At 48.8% G+C, this 23,985-nt stretch overlaps 1 long non-coding RNA gene across 1 annotated transcript; it reads left to right on the plus strand.

Annotated features, from left to right (window-relative positions):
- Positions 1-503: 503 nt before the first annotated feature.
- LOC147106589 (uncharacterized) lies at positions 504-17,089 on the plus strand. The gene is made up of 2 exons (XR_015080955.1): positions 504-1,803; positions 16,161-17,089. It is a non-coding gene; the product is annotated as an uncharacterized LOC147106589 (long non-coding RNA).
- The last annotated feature ends 6,896 nt before the right edge of the window (positions 17,090-23,985 follow it).

Raw genomic sequence — 23,985 nt, forward strand, 5'->3', positions numbered from 1 at the left:
GAGGAACAAATGGATCTCGGAGTACAAATGCACAAATCACTAAAAGTTGCGACACCAGTTAGCAAACATAGAAACATTCCGTAGGGACCGCTCCCTCCGAGACACCCTAGTCCACTCCTCTATCACCCCCAGCACCCCTTCCCCTTCGCCTGGCACCTTCCCGTGCAAGCGCAGGAGATGTAACACCTGCCCCTATACCTTCCCACTGTCCAGGGCCCCAAACACCCCTTCCAGGTAAAACAGCGATTTACTTGTACTTCTCGCAATCTAGTATACTGTATTCGCTGCTCACGATGCGGTCTCCTCTACATTGGGGAGACCAAACGCAGATTGGGTGACCGCTTTGCGGAACACCTCCGTTAAGTCCGTTAGGGTGACCCTGAGCTTCCGGTCGCCTGTCATTTTAATTCACCGCTCCATTCCCACTCGGACCTCACCGTCCTTGGCCTCTGTCATTGTTCCATGGAAGCTCAACGTAAACTCGAGGAACAGCACCTCATCTTCCGATTAGGCACTTTGCAGCCTTCCGGACTCAATATCGAGTTCAACAATTTCAGATCATAACCTCGGCCCCTATCACATTTTTACTTACATTTTTTTTCCACCCCTTTGTTTTGGGTTTTCCCTCCCCCCTCCTCTTTTTTTTACATGGCAGCTGTCTCTCATTCTGCCAGTACGTTTCACACCTAATCTCAGCCGTCTTTTGTCTCTTTACTAGTCCTATCACCATCTCATCTCATTTTGAATACCTCTTAATGTCTAGTCACTTCTTTTGTTCTCTCCCAGCCCTGCCTTTCGATCTATTTCATTTCCTTTCCAGTTTTGAAAAAGGGTTTCAACCTGAAACGTCGACTCTAATTTCTCTCCACGGATGTTGCCTGGCCTGCTGAGTTTTTCCAGCATTTTCTGTTGTTATTTCGGATTTCCAGCATCTGCAGTATTTTGCTATTGTAATAGAAACATAGAAGATAGGAGCAGGAGTAGGCCATTCAGCCCCTCGAGCCTGCTCCGCCATTCAATGCGATCATGGCTGATCATCCAAATTCAGTACCCTGTCCCTGCTTTCTCCCCATACCCCTTGATCCCTTTAGCCTTAAGAAATATATCCAACTCCTTCTTGAATATATTTAATGTATTGGCTGTTAAGCTGGATTAATCCCATACTGCCTTACCAATGATTCGCAAAGCATGATGGACTACTTGACATAGAGTGAATGGTTTAAATGTAAAAAGCTGATACAGGACTGTGGGAATGCAATACACATAGATAAGAAAGGATGAAACAGAATGTTTCTAGAACAGAGTAGAGACAGTCTCAGGGCTGAATTTTGTTGAAAGCTAAAGTGAATTTTAAACAGAACTCTGTAAAAAGAAACAAATGACTTGTGTAGCGTGTGATCGCCTAGTTTTCTGTATTCTCATGATGACTTGCAAGTTTATGAAAATGTATAAATATTGTAGCCCCGTGAGTCTAAGGGCGCACTCTAGAGGAGACTTTCTTGTGCGCAAACACAGAGGGCTTCTCAGAGTGAAGTCCAGTACCGGTTACCAGAATAAAACTTTACTTATTTTACAGTTTCTGACTTTGTGTATTACTGAGAAAGTGACAATAGACAATACGCGCGTTGAGTCTCCTAAAGCAGCGAACCCGGATACCCCGAGTTAGGGGTAGATCCTCCTCACAGAAGCGAGGGGTTAACAATTCTGGCGACGAGGATGGGATTCCAAGGCACTTCGGTCCAAATCGCAGCGGTCTAGGCTGACAAGTCGCTTTTGGACGACTGAGCAACTAAGTGGCCACAGGTAAGATTTTTACCTTTTTGCTCTGTCTGTTACGAGGTGACTTGCCGCATTCGCTGTGATCCTGGCCTTGTGCCAATGGAATCTTTAGGTAAGAATTCGAGTGACCACACTTTCTCAAAGTCAGAAAAATAAAGAGGTTAGAGTCCTTTGGGTTAGAGTCCCATAAAGAGGTTAGAGTCCTTTGGGTTAGAGTCCCGTAAAGAGGTTAGAGTCCTTTGGGTTAGAGTCCCATAAAGAGGTTAGAGTCCTTTGGGTTAGAGTCCCATAAAGAGTTAAAACCGGTTAAATTAAGTACGTACAAAATTGGAATAAATCAAGTACGTATAAGGAAAAAATTGGAAAATGGGGGCAGGAAATAGTAAATTGACGGAGTTAGGGGGTCCGAAAACTCCGTTGGACATAATAATTGGACAAAATAAGATTGAGGAAAAATTAGTGACTAAATATTGTAAAAAATGGGCTAAAGGGAAGACAGGCTGGCCACAAACAGGTACCTTTGATCCGGATATAATACAGAAACAACAAGTTGAGCTCAGAAGCCAGGCGCCGAAATTGAATCAAAAAGAATGGGACGTATTGGCAAAATGGTCAAAAGAATCCAATGATCGAGTTCAAAAGTCCCAATGTGCCTCATGTCAAAGTAACGCCCAAGCAAAAGGAATATTATTGCAAGATAAATGTGGTGTGCAAAAATCCCCAGACAGGCTTAAAGCAGAATGTAAAGCCGGCAATTTAAAACTGAAACAAGATCGTGAAAAACATAAATTAGAAAAGGGTTTAAAAGATCGAAAGGAAGGAATGTACCCGATGGCTGAGAAACCGGCCAAGGACGCGCAGGCAGCTGCAGATAAAGTTGAACAGGATGTGTTAACTACGAAACAAGCTTTTGGACAACTGCCATATGATGAAACATCAGAGGATGATGAAATTATCGCTCAAACGTTGGTGAGATTGGGGGGATTATTGGCTTCAGCTCGGCAACAGCGGCAGCCCCAATTATCTTCACGGGTGCAGTCACCTCGGCAACCACCTCCTGCATCAGATAATCTGTTTCTTGCATTATATAATTTACCGACCCCACAAGTGGCAGCAGGACAGACGATCACATTAGGAGGCCATCTTCCATTACCACAAGTGATACCACAAGCTCAATCCACCCCCAACTTAAATTCTCAGAGTTCAGGGTCTAACCCTCATGCTCCCCTAGATGTTAGTTCCCCTTTGGTCCCACCATTCTCACCCTATATAACTCCTAACCGAAAGTTAATCTTTCCCCTGGATCTCCACAATATGATCCCTTGCGTTATACGGACCCTAATGATTCCACCAATCCTGCTCCTCCCTTTTCTCCATTAACACCTTTGGGAGGAACTCCACTTAATATTCCAGATCATGGATCCCCAGTGACACCCCTGGAACCCAGTAGTAGTGAAGGTACAATGGTCCCCATTAGAGAGTACCCCAATGGGTTAGGGCGCACGGTAGCAATGTATAAACCATGGTCACCGGGAGAATTGTGTGCTCTTAGCAAGGACTGCCCAAATGTAGAAACTGAGGGAGCAGAAAGAACATGGGATTGGTTACAACAAACGGCTGTAGCTTATCAGGGAAATGCAAAAGATATGTGGGATTTGATTGCACATTGCCTAACTAGAACACAATTTAATACTGTTAAGACGGAATTAGGAGACAATTCATGGACAGACTTTGAAAGAAGTCACCCAGTAAGTGCGGTTACGGAAAGACATAGAATTGATTGTTTGGGAGACGCATTTAAGGATGGATTGAAGACAAAGATTAACTATTCTAAAATAATAAATACTGTTAAGTCTGTGTGTTATAGTGAGAATTACTACACAGACCACAAGAGTAAATTCAACAGGTCTTTACTGGTTGGAGGTCGGACTATACTGAATACAATATTATTACACTGTGCTTATATACCGGTGTGGTCACCACCGGTATTACATATACAGCAGCCAAAGAAAGTAGTACCTTTCTTAAGGTGGACCAGGCTTAAGTTCTCTTAAGGTGGAACAGGTTATATACACCACAATCCTCCCTTTTTAGCTTAACAGTCATATCCCCAAATAAACATAACATATATACATATATAACTTCAGGTATAACAGTTCAAAGGTTCAGTCTCTCAGGAGGCTTTCTGATTCGGCTTGGATAACGCCTTTCAGTGGTCTCTGATTCTTGTTGTTGAGGTGCCTCCTCTAGTTGGTTGCCAATGTATTGGGTGTCATCATCATCAAATACATTCTCAGCCGAGGTAGATGCTTCAGGTTCATGAACGTCTTCCACAGCTGTCTCTGTCACAACCATGGGTTCGACCCTTGCTCTCGACTCTACCAGTTGATCCGCATGACGCCTTACCACATTATGACCAATATCTACGGTGTACATCAGAGGTCCTTGTCTGGCCCGGATTGTTCCGGACTGCCATTTGTCGTTTCCATAGCCCCTTGCCATCACTGATTGTCCTACGTCGAAAGTTCGAGTGGTCTTGCTGTTAATATGCCGAAACTGTTTGTTTTCCACTTCCCTCCGCACATTTGGTTTTAACAAGTCCAACTTGGACCGCAACCTCCTGTTATAAAACATCATAGCAGGACTTTGGTTAGTCACGGCATGATCGGCGTTTCTATATGACATCAGGAACTTATCGACCTTGTGTTGCAGCGGAATCTGATCATCATTCATGGCCTTAATAGCCTTTTTGAATGTCTGGACAAATCTTTCAGCCAACCCGTTTGTCACCGGATGATATGGGGCAGAGGTATAGTGTTTAACTCCATTCTTCTTTAAGAATTGTTGGAATTCTTCCGATACAAACTGTGGTCCGTTGTCCAAACAGATCTGTTCTGGCAATCCGTTCCTTGCGAATATTGTTCTTAACACCGCAATTGTCTTTTCTGAAGTAGTGGTATTCATCTTGATGACTTCTGGCCATTTGGAATGTGCGTCCACCGCGATTAGGAACATGGAGTCCATGAATGGACCAGCAAAGTCAATGTGTACGCATTGCCATGGGGCTGAAGGCCATTCCCATGGGTGTAGCGGTGCTATCGGAGGTGCATTTTGCACTTTTTGACACCCAGCGCAGCTTTTCGTTAACTCCTCAATCTGTTGGTCAATACCCGGCCACCATACGTAAGCCCTAGCAAGACTTTTCATTTTAACTCCCCCCAGATGACCTTCATGTAGTTCTTTTAAAACTCTTTCCCTTAACTTGGGAGGAATAATCACTCTCGTCCCGTACATCAAAGTACCATGGCAGACGGACAGCTGGTCTCGCCTTGCCGAGAATGCCGGTAACAGAGGATCACCCCGTGTTGGCCATCCTTTCACTGTCACCTCGTAGACTCTGGACAGTGTCGGGTCGTTCCTGGTTTCTCTTTCAATACTTGCGTTGGTGACAGGTAAACACTCGATAATGGTCGAATGAAATAACTCAACAGGGTCAACTTCCATCGTGTCTTCATCTTCAGGTAGTGGCAGGCGCGACAGGCCATCAGCATTGCCATGCTGTTTCGTACCTTTGAATTCTATCTGATATTGATGTGCCCCTAAGAAAAGAGACCATCTCTGGAGACGCTGTGCTGTCATCAGTGAAACACCCTTCTTAGGGTTAAAAATGGACACCAACGGTTGATGGTCCGTCAGAAGTGTGAATTTTTGGCCCTGTAGGTAATGATTAAACTTCTTCACTCCCCATACAAGGCTAAGGGCCTCCCTATTGATCTGCGCATCGTTGCGCTCAGCGGAGGTCAATGATCTGGATGCAAACGCGGCTGGCCTTTCCGTGCCATTTGGCAATTTATGTGAGAGTACTGCCCCAATACCATATGGAGAAGCATCACAAGCCAACCGAATAGGCAGTGTCGGGTTGAAGTGAGCCAACACTTCCTCTGAGGTGATCAATTCTTTGCTTTTGCGAAATGCCTTCTTACAGTTTTCACCCCAGTCCCATGGTACCCCTTTCTGTAAAAGAGCGTTCAACGGATGCAGCACCGTGGATAGATTTGGCAGAAATTTATGGTAGTAGTTAATTAATCCTAGAAACGACCTCAACTGAGAGACATTCTCCGGAGCGGGAGCCTTTACAACTGCCGCTATCTTGTCAGGAGACTTATGAAGCCACTCCCGGTCAATGACATGACCACAGTACGAGATCCGCTTCTGGAAGAACTCACATTTCTGCCGATTTACTCTAAGTCCATACTCTTTCAGTCTGTTGAGCACCAGTTCCAAGTTAGCGAGATGCTGTTCATCACCATCACCTGTGATCAGAATGTCGTCCAGGTAACATTGTGTGCCTGCAATTCCCTGTAATACCTGCTCCATGGCCCTCTGCCAAATTGCTGGAGCCGATGCCACACCAAAAACCAGCCTATTGTACCGGTACAACCCTCGGTGCGTGTTGATCGTGAGGTATTGGCGTGACTCTTCTTCAACCTCCATCTGCAAGTACGCCTGCGCCAGGTCTATCTTGGTGAAGTGTTTCCCGCCAGACAGTGAAGCGAAAATATCCTCAATCCGTGGAAGCGGATACTGCACGTGTGAAGCACCGGATTAACGGTGATCTTGAAATCTCCACAGATGCGAACCTTCCCTGGATCTCCTGGCTTATTGTTCGCAGGACGTTTCATAACGGGAACAATGGGCGTAGCCCACTCACTCCAATCTACTTTAGACAGTACCCCTGAACGTTCTAGTGCTTCCAGCTCCGCTTCAACCGCAGGTCGTATTGCATAGGGTACCGGTCTGGCTTTAAAAAATTTTGGTTGTGCATGTTCATCAATCTTGATGTTTGCCGTAATTCCTCTCAGTGTTCCCAGTCCCGGCTGGAACACCTCTTTAGCCTCATCCAATATTCTGGACAATCGTTTAGGTTTGACAGCTGTTTCCCCGGAATCTACCGTTAGTGCTTTCAAGGAGTGCCAGTCCATGTTCATTTTCCTAATCCACTCCCGTCCTAGTAGTGGTGGACCTCCTTCAGGTAGCACATATAAGTCCATTACTTGGCTTCCTTCGCCCTTGTGGACCACTTCTACCTCTATTTTTCCGATGGGGTACACTCTTTGCCCCGTGTACGTTTTCAATATAATCTCCGTATCCTGTAAGGGAATATGTTGGAATAACCTTCTGTAATCTTTCTTATTCATGACCGTCAATGCCGATCCAGTGTCCAATTCCATTTTTACTTGGACTCCTGCTATCTTAAGAGTGACCCAAATTGTCTGGAGGTCTGTATCCTTACCAACGTTGTGTATTCTTAAGCTATCCAGTTCATTACTGCTAGCGTCTGAATCTGACTTCTGTTCAGTCAAACTGTTCTTTGTCACCTTGTGTACCTTTGCATATTTTCCTTGCGGTGACTTTTTGTTGCTGGTCTTCTTTCCTGACCGGCATACTTTAGCTATGTGGCCAAGCCTGCCACACGTTCTGCATTCTCAGTTTTTAAACCAACACTGGTTCTGATCATGCGTTGTCTTTCCACAACGATAACATTTGACAGAACTCAAACCCAATTTGTTTGTACCGAGTTCCGGTGGCCGTAGCTGCATTACTGCCGTGCCTCTCGCTGCGGCCTCGTGTGCTGCTGCCATAGTGACCGCCTTCTCGAGAGACAGCTCATTCTCCTCGAGCAGTCGCCTTTGTGTATCCTGTTTAAATAAACCACACACAAATCTATCTCGAAGTGCCTCTGTCAGTCCCGTTCCAAACTGACAATATTTTGCTAGCTTACGTAATTCCATCAAATATTCAGCATTGCTTTCATTTTGCAGCTGTCTTCTATCGTAAAATTTAAATCGTTCCGCTAGCATCAGCGGCGTGGGGCTAAGATGATTTTTTAGGACAGTAACAATCTGTTCGAACGTCTTATCCGCCGGTTCATCTGGTGATAACAGGTGTTTCAATTGCCCGTATGTCTTCGCACCCATTAAGTTTAGTAATGTTAGTGCTTTATCTGTCTCAGGAATTTTATTTGCCTTACAATAGTTTTGTATGCGTTCTACACACATAGCCCAGTCTTCTATATCACTGTCGAAGGCATTAATGTTCCCATGTTTAGGCATTGTAGCAATTTATCGGATTTTTAATGTTATCTAAGATGGCGGCTTCCCGCTCTTGCCGTCGTCCTCCGCCCACAAAATGGCGGTTTTCCCACGCTTGGCGGTCTTCACCCGTCCCCCGACGCTGTCTCCGCTTCACCGCGGCTCTCGCACCTTCAGTTTCCCCAGACGCTGCGCCTTTAGCCCGAATGCGGCCCTTATCTCCGGTCGCGATCGATGTCCCGCGCTGTGCCTCTCGCTCGAAAGCGGCCCGGCCCTTATCTCTGGTCGCGATCGACCTCACCGCCCTTATTCCTCCGTCTTCCCAGCCCCGTCTGTACAGCCAACGCGGTTGACTTTCTGTCGCGTCGCTGCCCGTCTTACCCACCACGAGGTAGTAGAAGAAGCTGACAGTCGCTGATGGAGGCTTCGAGGTCAGGATGTCTTCTGCACTCCGGTTGCTCGATGCCTGCCGCTCGACGTGTCTTCCCGTAGGTGATGAGGGTGGAAACCTCTCTTCGATGTCCTGTCTGTGGACGAAGTCGCCGTGGAAATTACTGCAGCAGGGTAAGAATCGGACTCGTCGCCACTGTTAAGTCTGTGGCCTAGAAATTCAGTAGCGTTCGCCAGCCGTTAACGCCTTGAGAGGGGTAGATTTCCAGCGCTAGGCACTTAGCGCCCGGGCGCAGTCCGAACTGCGCCTACACCCAACTTCAGTTGACATTTAGCGCCGGCGCAAAGTGTTTGCGCCCGCTCAGCTGCGCGCGCAGCTTATGACGTCATTTCGTCGTGCAACGCTGTTTGTGCGCCCCAAACCGGAAATTCAGTGGCGCCCGCCCAATGTGGGCGTGGCGCTGTTAAGAACTGTGAACTGGAACGCAGCAGAGGCCCTGCGGGCCTCGGGGAGCGCTAATTAAAGGGCACTTAGACTGAAATATAAAGGCCAGCCATTTTGCTGCCATGACTTTAGTGCTTTGGATTTCTGGACAGAGACCAAGGAACAGACCTTACTGATTTGGGACAACATAGGAGAGGTATTTTTGGCTTCTGGCCAGAGCTTGGAAATTAGACTCATTGTGATTTCACTGTTTGCAAGTTTATTATGGGGGCTGCATGGGGTTCCAACCCTCAGTTCCAGCATTATGTGCGAAGGGCTCGCAGACGCTGTGTGAGAGGGCCAGCCATGCCTAGACGCAGAGGGGCCATCAGGCGTCGGCAACGTAGGCCTTACCCACTCAGGGAATACCGGCAGCAGGTGTCCTATCTCACCATGACTGCCGCGCATTGTGTGAAGAGGCTGCGCTTCAGAAGGGAGGTGGTTGCAGAGATCTGCCAGCTGCTTCACAGAGGTCTGCGTCCACAGCTGATGTGCAGGACGTCTCTGTCGGTGGAAGTGAAGGTCACGGTGGCTCTGAACTTTTATGCAAGCGGCTCCTTCCAAGCCGCTGCTGGGGACATAGCGAACATCTCCCAGTTCGCCGTGCATCGCTGCATCCGGCAGGTCACCGATGCCCTTTTCGCAAGGAGACACCAATTCATCTCCTTCCCCATGACCCTAGAGAGGCAGGAGCAGCGTGCAGTCGGATTTGCCAGGATCGCCGACTTCCCCATGGTGCAGGGCACCATTGACTGCACGCATGTGGCTATGCGGGCACCTATCGACAATGCCGAGGATTACCGCAACCGGAAGGGCTACCATTCCCTCAATGTACAGCTGGTGTGTGACCACAGGCAGCGCATCCTAGCTGTCAATGCCCGCTTTCCAGGAAGCAGCCACGATGCATTTATCCTGCGCCAGACTACTGTGGCTGACATGTTCCAGGCACAGCCTCCACCAAGGGGATGGCTTATTGGGGACAAGGGCTACCCTTTGTGTACATGGCTCATGACCCCGCTCCGCGCGCCCAGGACCCCTGCGGAGGAGGCATACAACGAAAGCCATCAAGCCACAAGGAACATCATAGAGCAAACGATTGGCGTCCTCAAGCAACGGTTCCACTGCCTGGATCGTTCCGGCGGATCTCTACAGTATTCGCCGGATAGAGTCTCCCAGTTCGTCGTCGTTTGCTGCATGCTGCACAACCTGGCTATCCGCAGGACTCAGGCACTGCCACCTCGCGTTGGACCACCACCTCAGGAGGACGAGCAGGAGGACCATGAGGAGGAGGAGGAGTACCAGCCCAGGAAGGAGCCACAAGGTCCAAGGGCCGTCCGCCGGCGGCTTATTGAACGACACTTCTAGGCCCCCTGTCAGGGAATGGCTTGTGGCAATGAACGCACCTGAATGCAGCCGCTCCGCAAGCCCTCAGCCGGTTAACGCAACAACCACTTGAAACATGACACCTGGACAAGCTGAATAAATAAAAAGCTTTATTTAACAAACTCAGGGCCCTTCCCACATGAAACAGAAAAACAGACAAGACCCCCAAAAAACAGTCAAAAACATATCTCACTCCCACAACCTGGGGAGGAATAACAAAAATTGTCCTTCCAATTGGCCTTCATCCTCGACCTTACCAAAATAAGCCCCCCCCCCCAGAACACAAACACCCCCATATAAAAAAACAGGTGGCAACACACTCTACTTGGTGTGCCGAGAGGGCGAGTCCTTGTGCAGGCTTCTCCGGCCCCTGCCCGACCTGTTGCTCCGCCTCAACCTGGGCCCTGTGGGTGTTGCAAGGCTGGGGGAAGGCTCCTGAGGGGCACAATGCGTGACGGCAGATGCCCTTGGGGGTCGGCCTAGACGAGGTCCGGCCCTGGAGGGGCCGGCTGCTGACTGCTGCAGCTGTGGCTGGCCAGCATCAGTCTCTCCAGCAGCTCATCGCACCTTGGCTGGGGGAGTGGCAGTGGCAGCTGCAGCAATGGGGGCAAGCTGGCTGATGCCAGGCGCTCGCTGGTCGCCAGAGACACTGGCACTCGGCCGGCCTGGCACTGCAGCAAGCGCAGCAATCTGGTGAAGGCCAGACCGCTGTGCTGCAGCAGGGCGGCGGGTGCCCTGGCGATGCTTCCGTGACACAGCGAGTGTGGCAGAAGTGAGTGCGTGAACTGCCCTGGTCTGTGCCCGCATCAGATCAGCCAGTGTCTGGACGGCACCACTCATGAACTCGCGAGTCACGTCCTGTGCTGCCGCGAGTTGGTCGACACCCCTGGCCTGTGCTGCCGCGAGTTGCTCGACACCCCTGGCCTGTGCTGCCGCGAGTTGCTCGACACCCCTGGCCTGTGAGTCCCCGAAATTGGCCACACTATAAGCCAGGGACTCAATGGCCTGAGGCAACTGTCCCACAACCCCCATGAACTCGTTGTGGCGCCGCTCCGAGGCCGCGGACATTTCATCAAGGAGGCGCACCTCCTGGGCGAGGACCGTCTCCGGACTGGAGGGCGGACTCTCCCTCTGGGGAGAAGGCCGCCGAGCTGCCCGACCCTTCCCGCGTGCCTGGACGCCACTGGGCCCAGCAACTGCCCTCCCCTGCAACACTTCCCCCCTCTGGGGAGAAGGCAGCCGTGCTGCCCGACCCTTCCCGCGTGCCTGGACGCCACTGGGCCCAGCAACTGCCCTCCCCTGCAACACTTCCCCCCTCTGGGGAGAAGGCAGCCATGCTGCCCGACCCTTCCCGCGTGCCTGGACGCCACTGGGCCCAGGAGCTACACCCCCCTGCAACACTTCCCCCTGGCTCTCCTCCAGGCAAGACGTGTCCCCTCCATTGCCATCCCCTGGCGCGGATGAGGGTTCCCCCGATGTGCCGCCTTCCTCTTGGTCCTCGTCGTCCTCCTCTTCCGAGGGACTGGCACTCTCAGCTTCAGGGACCTCCTCCTCACCAGCTGAAAGCAGGAAGGCACAAGAGTAGCTTTAGAGTGAGGACAGGGCGTCAGCGAGGGAGGCATGAGTAGTGCCATTATGTGCATTGGTGGGACAGTGGCAAAGGATGTAGATCTGAAGCGCAAGGGGAACCAGAGAGGTCCAAACGGTCATGTCCTTACCATTGGGTCCCAGCACAGGGTCGGCATCTCCAATAGCAACGGGGCCAGTCACCCGGCCACGCACGAGTCGAGCCATGCTCTCCTCCAGCTGACTGAGCTGCTGGAACTGGGGACGGCCTCCCCCGGTGACAGTCTGGCTCTTCAAATTCCGCGCCAGCTTGGCCTGCAAGAGAAAGGACGGCCTCTAAGTACAGTGTGGTGCCCTGTTGTTGTGTGCACTGCCTCCCATGGTCGAATAGCTTGGCCTGTGTGTTAAGTGCAGAGAGTGCTATTGATGATCATGCCAGTGCCATAGCTGCGGGAGGAGGGCTGGCCATTAGGCCTTTGAGGTCCCTTTGCCCATAATGTGAGGTGCACATGCAAGGATGAGGAGGACACTGGAAAGGGTACTCACCCTGACCAACCGACTGAGGTCGTTGAACTTCTTGCGGCATTGGTCAGCAGTCCTGGGGACATCGCTGTTGGCTGACACCCTCAGGGCGATTTCCCTCCAGGCTCTCCTGTACTGCCTCCTGGGAGCCTTCTTGCCACTGTCCGGGCACAAGATCTCTCTGTTCTTTTCCAACCCCCTAAGCAGCACCCTCAAAGCATGCTCTGAGAAGCGCTGCGCTCGTTCACGGGCCTTCTGCATGGCTTCAGGCGCTATTTGGGTCCACCAGCAGTGTTCAGGCCTAGCTGCAGGGCTCCACTATCCAGGGCGTGGCTGCAGACAAAGTCGACCCTTCCCCCTTTAAGAGCTGGCCGGCGTCAGGGTGTCTGCTGTCAATCAAAACATGACCGCACCTGCGCTGCGCCCGGCCTCGGCGTTATCAGTCCGCACCGCCGGCTTAGCGCCTAAAGATAGGAGTGCAACGCCAGTTTCAGCGCTCGCCCAAACTCCTTGGCCAAAGCTACTGAATTTCGGCGAAGTGGCCTCCACTTTCCGGCGGGCGCTAACTTTAGCGCCCGCCCGACTTTACCGCCCCAAAAGTGGCTATACTGAATTTCTAGGCCTGTGTGTTATAGTGAGAATTACTACACAGACCACAAGAGTAAATTCAACAGGTCTTTACTGGTTGGAGGTCGGACTATACTGAATACAATATTATTACACTGTGCTTATATACCGGTGTGGTCACCACCGGTATTACGTATACAGCAGCCAAAGAAAGTAGTACCTTTCTTAAGGTGGACCAGGCTTAAGTTCTCTTAAGGTGGAACAGGTTACATACACCACAAATACTAAACAGAAGAAAGAGGAACGGGTAGAGGATTTTGTTCAGCGTTTCTCTCAGGTCTATAGTAAGTACTCGGGAGATGCATATTTTGATGAGGACGTAAACTCTCCTCAGTATAATGCCTTGATTTTATCTTGCCTTAAACCTGAAATCGCCTCTGCCTATAAATTAACCACTGAAAATTAGGAGGAGAGAAATACAAATGCAACCCATAAACGGCTTGTACAGGTTGAAGAAAGTTTGGGAAAAGAGAAAAAGGAGGAGAAAGATAGTAAGGGAGAGAATAAAGAGACAATGTTTGCCCAGGTTCCTAGGCAACAAGGCCCGCAGACGAATTCCCCAGCCAAACCTGGATGTTTAATTTGTGGTAGTCCTCGTCATTGGCGAAGGGATTGCCCGTCCGCACCACAACATGTATGGTCAGTTCCAGGGGCAAGACCATTTTTTAATCCAGGCCAGAGAGGCAGGGGTAGGGGAGGTTTCAGAGGACGTGGCGGATATAGGGGAAGAGGAGGTTATAACCAGGATGCTCAGGCCTGGCAATATCAACAGGAACATGGAGACAGGCAGAGACCGGTGGCATATTTCTCCACTAACCTAGACCCAGTAGAGAGAGCCCTCCCTAGATGTCTACAGGACATAGCCTCGGCCTATCATGCAGTGACCTCAGCAGAAAATATTACCTTACACTCAAAAGTGGAAATTTATAGTAGTCACGCCTTACAATCATTACTGAACAAATTATCCACACAGCACATGACGCCGGCAAGGATAACTAGTTACGAGATCAAGTTGATACAGAATCCCTTGTTGACTTTCAACTTTGCAAAAAACATAAACCCAGCTGAATTCTTACAGCTACCCACAGAACATGTAGGTGAACCAATACATGACTGTGTAACAAAAATTGAGACTCAAACAATTATCAGACCTGATTTAAAGGACGTGCCTTTGAATACCCCAGACCATGAGTACTTTGTGGATGGATCGGCCTCTAGATCAGATACAGGAGAAGGACAGATAGGATACGCAACTATAGAGTCACCAAATGTGGTAGAATCAGGTAAACTTCCAAATCATTGGTCAGCACAGAAAGCAGAATTGCACGCATTAGCAAGAGCATGCGAATTATCAGAAGGGATGAAAGTAAGTATTTATACGGACTCCAGATATGCCTTCGGAGTAGTGCATGATTTCGGAATAATATGGAAAAGGAGGGGTTTTCTGACCACATCTGGAACTCCCATATCGAACCAAGTACAGGTAGAAAGATTGACGCAGGCAGTATTACTACCCAGGGAATTAGCCATAGGTAAATGTCAGGCACACACACAGTTACATACACAGGTTGCTGAGGGGAATAGATTGGCAGATGAAGCTGCAAAATATGCCGCTATGTATATGGACCAAAAACAAATGCCCCAGTTGGAACAAAAGCAGGGAGGGAAGTATCCCTCCTGTGCGCCATCGTTGGAAGATGTTCAAAAGCACCAGGAGGACGCTCCTGAAATTGAAAAACAAAAGTGGATAAAAGAAAATTGTAAAAAGGATCATTTGACACAATTATATGCAGACCCGATGGGAAGGATAGTTGTTCCTGATTCTATACTCCCCTGGATAGTGCATACGTGTCACACACTATTCCACGGAGGAAAGTACCCTATGGTAAAACAATTGGAAAATTCTTGGTACAACCCAAATTGGGGAAAAGTGGCACAGCAGACAATTGATCACTGTCTGATATGTCAGCAACACAACCCAGGAAAAGCTATACCAACCGTAACAGCAACAATTCCTATCCCAGACGGTCCCTTTCAAATACTGCAGTTAGATTTTGTACAATTAGAATCAGCTTATGGATATAAATATGTACTAGTTATCATTGATGTATTTAGTAAGCGGATGGAAGCCTTCCCAACAAGGAACAATACCGCAAAGACTGTGTGCAAAATAATACTGAAAGATATTGGCCTAGAAATTCAGTTGGCTGCGCCAGCCGTTAGCGCCTTAGGAGGAGTAGATCTCGAGCGCTAGGCGCTTAGCGCCCGGGCGCAGCGCGATCTGCGCCTCGCCCCAACTTCAGTAGACATTTAGCGCCGGCGCAAAGTCATTGCGCGCGCTCATCTGCGTGCGCAGATCATGACGTCATTTCGTCGTGCAACGCCCTTTGTGCGCCCGGAACTGGAACTTCACTCGCGCCGCCCCATTGTGCGCCTGGCGGCCCGAACGACTGTGAAGTGGAACGGTACACAGCCGAGGCGAGCCGCGGGGAGCGCAAATTAAAGGGCACACCTGCAGTAGAAAAGGCAGCCGTTTTGCAACACTCCTTCTTTGGGAGGAGGAGGAGGAGGAGGAGGAGGAGGAACAACAAAGTGATGGAGAGAAGCCCTCCACAAATACAGTAGTCTCGGCCTGTCAAAAAAACAAATCCACCCTCCCCCTTTAAGAGCTCACCGGAGCCAGAGTGTCTGCCGGCAATCAGCAGCTCGCCGCACCTGCCCTGCGCCCAACTTCCGGTGTTAGCGCCCCGGGCTGCCAGCTTAGCGCCTAATGATAGTCGTGCATCGCCTGTTTTAGCGCAGCAGCAACCTCTTAGGGCGATGCAACTGAATATCGGCGAAGTGGCCTCGACTTTGCGCTGGGCGCAAACTTTAGCAGCCGCCCGACTTTACCGCCCCAAAAGTGGCTATAATGAATTTCTAGGCCATTGTGCCAAGGTTTGGAGTGCCAATACAATTGAGTTCTGACAACGGACCACACTTTGTTGCAGAAATTAATGCTGAACTTTGCAATGTTCTCAATATTAGACAGCATTTACATTGCCCGCTTCATCCACAATCAGCAGGACTGGTGGAAAGGGCTAATGGAGCCCTAAAACTAAAATTGGCCAAACTTTGTGTAGAAACCAAATTAAAATGGCCAGAAGTATTATCAATCGCATTATATGCTATATGAGGACCAATCCTGCCCGAAAGACAGGATTGTCACCAGCAGAAATTATCTTCGGAAGACCTTTAAGAACCCCGTTCTCGGCTCCCATCCAAGACGACAGACAAATAGATATTCATGTAATGGACAATCAGATGATGTCTTAAAGTTGTCTCATCAACAGGTAACAGCTGTTACTAAACCAACACCAGAGGACGCCTGTCATCGACTCAAACCGGGTGATTATGTTTTCGTAAAGAATTTCTACCGAAAAGGACTAGAACCCAGGTGGAAGGGACCCTATCAAGTACTGTTAACCACGCATACCGCAGTGAAGGTCGAAGGAAAGACAAAATGGATTCACGCTTCACACTGCAAGTTGTCATCACCTCTCTTGTCATAATGGACATAACCTCAACAGCGAGAAAGGAGACCCCAGGCGGGGTAACATCAGGAAAGATAGAAGAAACGGAGGATACCCCAGGCGGGGCAGAATTAATGGAGCACACCGAAAGAGAAGATCCAATGCAATGGAGAGGAAACCCCAGGCGGGGCAGAATAATCTTCAACTATGTAACATATATATATATATGGAATAGTTGACGCCCTGTGCAGTATGTAGAGAAAAGGTCGCGGTTATCATGTAATGATAAAAGGAGGGAATGTTAAGCTGGATTAATCCCATACTGCCTTACCAATGATTCGCAAAGCATGATGGACTACTTGACATACAGTGAATGGTTTAAATGTAAAAAGCTGATACAGGACTGTGGGAATGCAAAACACATAGATAAGAAAGGATGAAACAGAATGTTTATAGAACAGAGTAGAGACAGTCTCAGGGCCGAATTTTGTTGAAAGCTAAAGTGAATTTTAAACAGAACTCTGTAAAAAGAAACAAATGACTTGTGTAGCGTGTGATCGCCTAGTTTTCTGTATTCTCATGATGACTTGCAAGTTTATGAAAATGTATAAATATTGTAGCCCCGTGAGTCTAAGGGCGCACTCTAGAGGAGACTTTCTTGTGTGCAAACACAGAGGGCTTCTCAGAGTGAAGCCCAGTACCGGTTACCGGAATAAAACTTTACTTATTTTACAGTTTCTGACTTTGTGTATTACTGAGAAAGTGACAATAGACTGACCGGCGTGTTGAGTCTCCTAAAGCAGCGAACCCTGATACCCCGAGTTAGGGGTAGATCCTCCTCACAGAAGCGAGGGGTTAACAGGCCTCTACTGCCTCTGTGGTAGAGAATTCCACAGGTTCACCACTCTCTGGATGAAGAAATTCCTCCTCATTTCTATCCTAAATGGCCTACCCCTTATCCTTAGACTGTGACCCCTGGTTCTGGACTCCCCGATCATCGGGAACATCCTTCCTGCATCTAGTCTGTCCAGTCCTGTCAGAATTTTATAAGTTTCAATGAAATCCCCTCTCACTCTATGGCAAGGCCATAGAAAAAGCAAACCAAGCACTAGGGTTTATTTCTAGATGTATAGAATTGAAAAGTACGGAAGTTATGCTAAACCTGTATAGAACCTTGGTTAGACCACACTTGGAGTACTGCGTACAGTTCTGGTCGCCATATTATAAAAAGGATATAGAGGCACTGGAGAGGGTGCAGAGAAGATTTACAAGGATGATACCAGAAATGCGAGGGTATACATATCAGGAAAGGATGAACAGGCTGGTCTCTTTTCTCTTGAAAAAAGAAGGTTGAGGGGTGACCTATTAGAGGTCTTTAAAATTATGAAAGGTTTTGATAGAGTGGATACAGAGAGAATGTTTCCACTTGTGGGGAAGAGCATAACTAGAGGCCATCAATATAAGATAGTCACCAAGAAATCCAATAGGGAATTCAGAAGAAACTGCTTTACCCAAAGAGTGGTGAGAATGTGGAACTCACCACCACAGGGAATGGTTGAAGCGAATAGTATAGATGCATTTAAGGGGAGAAGGGAATAGAGGGTTATGCTGATAGATTTAGATGAAGAAAGATGGGAGGAGGCTCGTGTGGAGCATAAATGCCGGCATGGACTGGTCTGTTGAATGGCCTGTTTCTGTGCCGTATATTATATGTAATCCTATGTAATCTGTTTTTGTTCTGTTGATTGAGGAATAAATATTGACCAGGACACCGGGGATAACTCCCCTGCTCTTCTTCGAAATAGTGCCATGGGATCTTTTACGGTCACCTGAGAGAGCAGGCGGGGCCTCAGTTTAACGTCTCATCTGAAAGACAGCACCTCTGACAATGCAGCACTCCCTCACACTGCACTGGAGTCTCAGCTTAGATTTTTGTGCTCAAGGATCTGGAGTGGGGCTTGAACCAATAACTTTCTAACTTGGAGGTGAGAGTGCTACCACTGAGTCACAGCTGACAAAAGAATACGAACATTTATTAAACACACAATGAACGAGTGAATAATGTGAAAGCGATATTGGAACATAGAAATTGCTAGACGAAAAAAGACCACGGTCCATCTAGTTCACCTTCTACCATCCTGGTAGTCACATGATACAATGATAATGGAGTTGTTGACTAATAGAAATGAGTCTACAGCAGACCCAGACATACAATATAATACAATCATATATTTACAGTAGAAAGCCTATTCTCTAACTTCTCAAGTGGAATAACAATATAAACTGGGAAGTGCCACAAACCTGACCAAACAAGTCACTCAAAAATGTTTTGGTGTCAATCTTGCTTTTCCAGCAATTGATTATGTACATCTAGAAATTAAATTCATAACATAAAAACAAAAAAAACTCAAAGAAATCTCTAATCTTGATTATAAAGTTACCTATTTTATCTTCAAGGTGCATGAAACAACTATCCTCTACACACACCTTCCCACTCTGGGAACTGAGGCTGGTGATCAACCAAAGTGCCCAGTCTTATCTGAGATTTCCTGGTGATCCTGGCCACCAGTGGTGGGGCGATGGAAATCAGGGATGCACAAGAGGCCAGAATTAGAGGAGCTCAGAGATCTCGAAGATTGTAGGGCTGGAGGAGGTTATAGAGATAGATATGAGCGAGGCCATGGAGGGATTTGAACACAAGGATGGGAATTTTAAATTCAAGAAGTTGCCGGACCGGGAGCCAATATAGGTCAGCGAGCACAGGGGTGATGGTGAACGGGACTTGGTGCAAGTTAGGATACGAGCAGCAGAGTTTTGAATGAGCTCAAGTTTACGGAGAATGGAAGGTGGGAGGCCGGCCAAGAGAGCATTGGAATAGTCAAGTCTGGATGTAACAATGGTATTGATGTGAGTTTCAGCAGCCGATGGGCTGAGCAGAGGCAGAGACGTGAAATATTGCGGAGTTGGAAGTAGGCGCCCAGAATGTATCAACAGCATTTAAGCTAACTGAATGAGGGATTGCTTTTCCCAGTCCTCAACAAAATTTGTATGGTTGCATTTCAAAATTATTTGAAATAAAGGTAGCGGACAATTTCAAAAGTTTTATTCAGTTACAACTTAAATTAAGTGCTTTCTTTTTAACGGAGAGACTGTGCGCACATGTCTGTGAAAGTGAGAAAAGAAAAACACAACAGACTCCACTGATTACACACTTGCAGATTTAGTTGGTGTTCAAATTATAAATACTTTATAAACTTCAGAGAGCACATTAAGGTGAGTGAGAGACACACAGAATATCTTTCCTTAACAATCAAATGAGACACATTTTGAAGGAGACTGTTGTCACCTGTGTGTTGTTGATAGAAAATGTAAACATTTTAACTATTGCCTCATATGAGATATAAAGAGATAGACAGAGACAAAAAGATAAAGAGACAAAGAAGGGGAGACACAGAGATAAACACATGGAATGTCTTTCCTCATCCTAATTTGAGTTCTTTTTCAAAAAGAAAACAAATCACTTGAATTTTGAAAGCAAACTGAAAGCCTCTAATTATCACCTGGGTTTTGCTAACAGTTAGGAAATTTGAGCGTTCAAATTACTGACGCATATGAGACAAGAGAGAGGCAAGGAGAAAAAGGCACTGGGTACGACAACATCAAATCAAATCAAATCAACTTTTATTGCCATTGTTAGTGCACAAGTGCAGTACAACGAAATGAAGGCTTGCGGCTCCCGAGAGTGTACATTTAGATTAAGACATTTAAATATTCAACATACTTTTGGCTTGTAATACATTAACATAAACATAACCATAATAAAGTGCATTGGCAGATGTGCAGGCTTTAGAGTTTATTTGTGGAGTTCAGTAGGATGACAGCCCTGGGAAAGAAGCTGTTCCTAAATCTGGCCGTACAGGTGCGAATGCATCTGTAGCATCTCCCAGATGGAAGGAGGGCGAACAGACTGTGGCTGGGGTGGGTAGGGTCTTTGATGATGGCCCGTGACCTCCGTAAACAGCGTTTCTGGTATATGTGCTCTATGGTCGGTAGCCGGGTGCCGGTAATGCGTTGGGCAGTTTTGACTACCCGCTGCAGGGCTTTCCGGTCATAGTAGCTACAGCTACATAGAGGTTATGTTACTGGACTAGTAATCCAGAGGCCTGTACTAATGATCCGTAGACACGAGTTCAAATCCCACCACAGCACCAGTTAATTAAATTTATCTGGAATAAAAAGCTAGTAATAGTGACCATGAAACTACTGGATTGTCGTAAAAGCGCATCTAGTTCACTATTGTCCTTTAGGGAAGGAAATCTGACCTCCTTACCTGGCCTGGCCTACATGTGACTCCAGACCCACAACAGTGCGGTTGACTTTTAATTGCCCTCTGAAATTGTCTAGTAAGCCACTCAGTTGTAGCAAACCGCTACAATGAAATATACTGTAGGAATGTCTAGTTCCTATCCAAAAGACTGAGGTCCACTCAGGCGATCAAATAAACGAGGTTTAATGAAAACTAACAGAGTTTAACGGATAACTACAGGAGAACATCGAGTATAGGTCTAGTCAGTTCGGAGGCTCCACGAGGACTGCTTGGGCAGCCCCGTGGCTGACGTCATGACGTCATGACGTTTTTCCCGCTGGTGGGGGATCACGTGATGAACGGCGTGACATCATCACGTTTACCCACGCTATTAAAGTGATCGCGCTCTGTACATGTAAACAGTGAAAACAAAGATACAGACTCAGGCTGTAGCCAACATATTATTAAAGGGAATTATATACAATTGATTGGAGTCCCTTAGTGGCTCTGCCACATGCGCCCCCCCCAGAATTGTCTTTAATAGCAAAAGTAAAACGGCGAGGCCTGACAAGCCTGTCATATCGACTTCTGTAGCCTTGACGTGAAAGCTGATGGACGGCGGGTGAGCTGGCGGGTGTGGTAAACCACTGTTATTGTTATTCACTGTTGTTGTTGTTGTTACACACTGTTGTACCTATGCATGCCTCAACATGTCTCGGCTGGCTCCACCCACAGGCCCAGGTATAAAGGTGATTGACCTGCAGCCCCCTGCCTTCTTGGAACCCAGTCAACCACGAGAGGCATGCTCTGTTCTTTGCTAATAAAAGCCTTTAGTTACTCTCCTAACTCTCCGTCTTTTATGAGTAACTGATAGCGCATCAGCGGGCGGTTGCATTTGATCTGGCACGGCGACTGTGGGCGGTCAGCCACGTTTCGGCGGTTGTGCGATCTCGACTGGGCGGTCAAGGTCCAAGTGAGCCGGCTTCAACCGGTCAACCAAAATGTGGTCCGGTTTACCTCCGACATCGAACGAAAAAGATTTGTCTCCCGGCTCTATCACATGGAAAGGACCAGTGTAAGGGGGTTTGAGTGGGTCCCGATGAGCATCATGGCAGATAAACACATAGTCGGCGCTCTTCAGCTCAGCTGGGACGTGGGAGCTCTGCAAGCTGTGATGCGACGTAGGCACTGGAGCAAAACTTCTGGCTGCCTCCTGGTGGCTGATGAGCTGCTGGGATGCAGACCATGGCTCTGTTGGAGTCGGAAGGAAATCCCCTGGTACGCGTAGCAGCTGGCCATATACGAGCTCCGCCGAGGATGATTGAAGATCTTTTTTAGCTGCCGTACGAAGACCCAAAAGGACCCATGGAAGCCTGTCCACCCAGCCCGCGCCTTGAAGGCTGGCTCGCAGTGCGGCTTTGAGCGACCTGTGGAATCGTTCGCACAGGCCGTTCGCCTGTGGATGGTAGGCAGTGGTGCGATGTAGCTTGACAACGAGCCCCTGAGCCACAGCGTTCCAGAGCTACGAAGAAAACTGCGGCCCACGATCGGACGAGATGTCTGCCGGTACCCCGAAGCGGGCGACCCAAGAGGAGATGAATGCCCTGGTGACGTCTGCGGAAGTGGTGGAAGACAGAGGAACCGCCTCCGGCCATCGAGTGGTGCGGTCCACCATTGTAAGGAGATGAGTAAACCCGTGCGAAGGCGGAAGTGGCCCCACCAGGTCCACATGCACATGATCAAACCTACGTTCCGGAACGGCGAAAGTGGCCAATGGAGCCTTGACGTGACGCTGCACCTTGGCCTTTTGGCAGACCACGCAGGTGTTGGCCCAGTCGCGAACATCCATGTGCATGCCCCGCCACACGAATTTGGACGACATCAACCATTGCGAGGCCTTCGTGCCAGGGTGCGACAACCCGTGGATGGCATCAAAAACTTTTCAGCGCCAGGCGACCGGGACGATAGGGCGAGGATCTCCTACGGAGACGTCGCAGAGTAGCGTAGTGCCCGCGGCATGGAATTTGACGTCGGCCACTTGGAGGCTAGAGGGGTTGGTTCTGTAAGATTGGACCTCTGGATCCGAGGCTTGATCTGCAGCCATGAGGGCATAGTCGATGCTGAGCTGGACTGCATGAACGGTCGCACGGGAGAGGCAATCCGCCACCAGGTTGTCCTTACCAGACACATGCTGAATGTCAGTGGTGAATTCTGAGATAAACGTCAACTGACGTTGTTGCCGAGCTGACCACGGTTCGGCGGTCTTGGCCATAGCGAACGTTAGTGGCTTATGGTCCACAAAAGCCGTGAACGGACAGCCCTCTAGCAAGAACCGGAAATGGCGGATGGCCAGAAAAAGGGCCAGCAACTCCCGGTCGAACGTGCTGTACTTTCATTTGTTTTGCCGTAGTTGACGGCTGAAAAACGCCAGCGGTTGCAATGTCCCATGCACCCACTGTTCCTGCACTGCGCCGATGGCGTAGTCTGACGCGTCAGTGGTAAGGGCGATGGTGGCACCTGGCAGCGGGTGTGCCAGCATGGTTGCGTTGGCTAAAGCGCCTTTTGTGTCGACGAACGCCCGGTCCATGTCGACCGTCCAGCTGATCGGATCCTTGCTGGACTTGCCCTTGAGGGCCTCGTACAGGGGCTGCATGAGCAGAGCTGCATTCGGGATGAGCCAGTGATAAAAATTTACCATCCCGAGGAACTCCTGCAGGGCCTTGACGGACTGCGGGCGCGGGAACGAAGTAACTGCCTCCACCTTCGTTTGCAGGGGAATTGCGCTTCCGATGTGATGCGATGGCCTAAAAAATCAATCTACTGCAGGCCGAACTGGCACTTGGCCGGGTTGATGATCAAGCCATGTTGACTGAGGCGTCTAAAGAGGGTGCGCAAATGGCAGATGTGCTCTTTATTAGGGCTGGCGATGAGGATGTCGTTGAGGTAGATGAATAGAAACTTGAGGTCCCGAAGCATGGAGTCCACCAAGCACTGGAAAGCCTGTGCAGCGTTCTTCAATCCAAACGGCATCCGCAGAAATTCAAACAGGCCGAATGGGGTGATGACTGCAGTTTTCGGGACGTCTTGCGGGTGTACGGGGACCTGGTGGTAGCCACGGACCAGGTCGACTTTTGAAAAAATGCTATTTCCCGCCAAATGTGCAGAGAAATCTTGAATATGAGGGATTGGGTACCGATCAGGAGTAGTGGCGTCGTTCAGGCGTCGGTAGTCGCCGCAAGGACGCCATCCGCCGCCAGGTTTCGGAACAATGTGGAGAGGCGAAGACCAGGGACTATTCGACCGGCGAATAATCCCGAGCCGCTC

Source organism: Somniosus microcephalus, chromosome 15 (genome assembly GCF_052327205.1).
Source record: "Somniosus microcephalus isolate GS21.2 chromosome 15, FLI_Smic_1.0, whole genome shotgun sequence".
NCBI lineage: Eukaryota > Metazoa > Chordata > Chondrichthyes > Squaliformes > Somniosidae > Somniosus > Somniosus microcephalus.